Source organism: Ipomoea triloba, chromosome 16, assembly GCF_003576645.1.
Source record: "Ipomoea triloba cultivar NCNSP0323 chromosome 16, ASM357664v1".
Lineage (NCBI taxonomy): Eukaryota > Viridiplantae > Streptophyta > Magnoliopsida > Solanales > Convolvulaceae > Ipomoea > Ipomoea triloba.
In genome coordinates this window covers 10,376,196-10,378,968 of record NC_044931.1, presented here as the reverse complement: position 1 = coordinate 10,378,968, position 2,773 = coordinate 10,376,196, and the positions used below count along the sequence as shown (strand labels likewise).

Here is a 2,773-nt window from a genome sequence, read left to right as displayed (position 1 = left end):
TCAATTTTTCTTTTAAACCGCTGGACCGCTCGCTAAGGGTACTATCCTTTTAAACCGCTAAACCGCTAAGCGAGAGAAGTTGCGCGGAGAGAGAGGTCAAGTACATTTTGCGCGTAGTACATGACGGATGCGATCATACCAGCACTAATGCACCGCATCCCATCAGAACACCGATGTTAAGCGTGCTTGGGCGAGAGGGGTACTAGGATGGGTGACCCCCTGGGAAGTCCTCGTGTTGCATCCCCCACCCTCTTTTTAATCTTTCTTTTAAACCGCTGGACCGCTCGCTAAGAGTACTATCCTTTTAAACCGCTAAGCGAGAGAAGTTGCGCGGAGAGAGAGGTCAAGTACATTTTGCGCGCAGTACGTGACGGATGCGATCATACCAGCACTAATGTCCCGGATCCCATCAGAACTCCGAAGTGAAGCGTGCTTGGGCGAGAGGGGTACTAGGATGGGTGACCCCCTAGGAAGTCTTCGTGTTACATCCCCCACCCTCTTTTCAATTTTTTCTTTTAAACCGCTGGACCGCTCGCTAAGGATACTATCCTTTTAAACCGCTAAACCGATAAGCGAGAGAAGTTGCGCGGAGAGAGAGGGTCAAGTACATTTTGCGCGCAGTACATGACGGATGTGATCATACCAGCACTAATGCACCGGATCCCATCAGAACTCCGAAGTTATGCGTGCTTGGGCGAGAGTAGTACTAGGATGGGTGACCCTCTGGGAAGTCCTTGTGTTGCATCCCCCACCCTCTTTTCAATTTTTCTTTTAAACCGCTGGACCGCTCGCTAAGGATACTATCCTTTTAAATCGCTAAACCGCTAAGCGAGAGAAGTTGCGCGGGGAGAGAGGGTCAAGTACATTTTGCGCGCAGTACATGACGGATGCGATCATACCAGCACTAATGCACCGCATCCCATCAGAACACCGATGTTAAGCGTGCTTGGGCGAGAGTAGTACTAGGATGGGTGACCCCCTAGGAAGTCTTCGTGTTACATCCCCCACCCTCTTTTCAATTTTTTCTTTTAAACCGCTGGACCGCTCGCTAAGGATACTATCCTTTTAAATCGCTAAACCGCTAAGCGAGAGAAGTTGCGCGGAGAGAGAGGTTCAAGTACATTTTGCGCGCAGTACATGACGGATGTGATCATACCAGCACTAATGCACCGGATCCCATCAGAACTCCGAAGTTATGCGTGCTTGGGCGAGAGTAGTACTAGGATGGGTGACCCCCTGGGAAGTCCTCGTGTTGCATCCCCCACCCTCTTTTCAATTTTTCTTTTAAACCGCTGGACCGCTCGCTAAGGGTACTATCCTTTTAAACCGCTAACCCGCTAAGCGAGAGAAGTTGCGCGGACAGAGAGGGTCAAGTACATTTTGCGCGCAGTACATGATGGATGCGTTCATACCAGCACTAATGCACCGCATCCCATCAGAACTCCGAAGTTAAGCGTGCTTGGGCGAGAGTAGTACTAGGATGGGTGACCCCCTAGGAAGTCTTCGTGTTACATCCCCCACCCTCTTTTCAATTTTTTCTTTTAAACCGCTGGACCGCTCGCTAAGGATACTATCCTTTTAAACCGCTAAACCGCTAAGCGAGAGAAGTTGCGCGGAGAGAGAGTGTCAAGTACATTTTGCGCGCAGTACATGACGGATGCGATCATACCAGCACTAATGCACCGGATCCCATCAGAACTCCGAAGTTAAGCGTGCTTGGGCGAGAGTAGTACTAGGATGGGTGACCCCCTGGGAAGTCCTCGTGTTGCATCCCCCACCCTCTTTTTAATCTTTCTTTTAAACCGCTGGACCGCTCGCTAAGGGTACTATCCTTTTAAACCGCTAAACCGCTAAGCGAGAGAAGTTGCGCGGAGAGAGAGGGTCAAGTACATTTTGCGCGCAGTACATGACGGATGTGATCATACCAGCACTAATGCACCGGATCCCATCAGAACTCCGAAGTTATGCGTGCTTGGGCGAGAGTAGTACTAGGATGGGTGACTCTCTGGGAAGTCCTTGTGTTGCATCCCCCACCCTCTTTTCAATTTTTCTTTTAAACCGCTGGACCGCTCGCTAAGGGTACTATCCTTTTAAACCGCTAAACCGCTAAGCGAGAGAAGTTGCGCGGAGAGAGAGGGTCAAGTACATTTTGCGCGCAGTACGTGACGGATGCGATCATACCAGCACTAATGCACCGGATCCCATCAGAACTCCGAAGTTAAGCGTGCTTGGGCGAGAGTAGTACTAGGATGGGTGACCCCCTGGGAAGTCCTCGTGTTGCATCCCCCACCCTCTTTTCAATTTTTCTTTTAAATCGCTGGACCGCTCGCTAAGGATAGTATCCTTTTAAACCGCTAAACCGCTAAGCGAGAGAAGTTGCGCGGAGAGAGAGGGGCAAGTACATTTTGCGCGTAGTACATGACGGATGCGATCATACCAGCACTAATACACCGGATCCCATCAGAATTCCGAAGTTAAGCGTGCTTGGGCGAGAGGAGTACTAGGATGGGTGACCCCCTGGGAAGTCCTCGTGTTGCATCCCCCCCCCTCTTTTCAATTTTTCTTTTAAATCGCTGGACCGCTCGCTAAGGCTAGTATCCTTTTAAACCGCTAAACCGCTAAGCGAGAGAAGTTGCGCGGAGAGAGAGGGTCAAGTACATTTTGCGCGCAGTACATGATGGATGCATTCATACCAGCACTAATGCACCGCATCCCATCAGAATTCTGAAGTTAAGCGTGCTTGGGCGAGAGTAGTACTAGGATGGGTGACCCC

At 50.4% G+C, this 2,773-nt stretch overlaps 10 non-coding genes across 10 annotated transcripts; all 10 read left to right on the top strand.

Annotated features, from left to right (window-relative positions):
- The first annotated feature begins 125 nt into the window (after positions 1–125).
- On the top strand, positions 126–244 carry LOC116008916. Its single transcript, XR_004096264.1, has one exon. It is a non-coding gene; the product is annotated as a 5S ribosomal RNA (ribosomal RNA).
- A 128-nt stretch (positions 245–372) lies between these two features.
- Positions 373–491, top strand: LOC116008915. The gene has a single exon (XR_004096263.1). It is a non-coding gene; the product is annotated as a 5S ribosomal RNA (ribosomal RNA).
- Positions 492–629: 138 nt separating this feature from the next.
- Positions 630–748, top strand: LOC116008487. The gene has a single exon (XR_004095866.1). It is a non-coding gene; the product is annotated as a 5S ribosomal RNA (ribosomal RNA).
- Positions 749–885: 137 nt separating this feature from the next.
- LOC116008975 lies at positions 886–1,004 on the top strand. The gene has a single exon (XR_004096319.1). It is a non-coding gene; the product is annotated as a 5S ribosomal RNA (ribosomal RNA).
- A 138-nt stretch (positions 1,005–1,142) lies between these two features.
- Positions 1,143–1,261, top strand: LOC116008337. The gene has a single exon (XR_004095726.1). It is a non-coding gene; the product is annotated as a 5S ribosomal RNA (ribosomal RNA).
- A 137-nt stretch (positions 1,262–1,398) lies between these two features.
- LOC116008840 lies at positions 1,399–1,517 on the top strand. The gene has a single exon (XR_004096193.1). It is a non-coding gene; the product is annotated as a 5S ribosomal RNA (ribosomal RNA).
- Positions 1,518–1,655: 138 nt separating this feature from the next.
- LOC116009296 lies at positions 1,656–1,774 on the top strand. Its single transcript, XR_004096568.1, has one exon. It is a non-coding gene; the product is annotated as a 5S ribosomal RNA (ribosomal RNA).
- A 137-nt stretch (positions 1,775–1,911) lies between these two features.
- LOC116008654 lies at positions 1,912–2,030 on the top strand. Its single transcript, XR_004096022.1, has one exon. It is a non-coding gene; the product is annotated as a 5S ribosomal RNA (ribosomal RNA).
- A 137-nt stretch (positions 2,031–2,167) lies between these two features.
- On the top strand, positions 2,168–2,286 carry LOC116009295. Its single transcript, XR_004096567.1, has one exon. It is a non-coding gene; the product is annotated as a 5S ribosomal RNA (ribosomal RNA).
- Positions 2,287–2,423: 137 nt separating this feature from the next.
- On the top strand, positions 2,424–2,542 carry LOC116008325. The gene has a single exon (XR_004095715.1). It is a non-coding gene; the product is annotated as a 5S ribosomal RNA (ribosomal RNA).
- Positions 2,543–2,773: the final 231 nt, after the last annotated feature.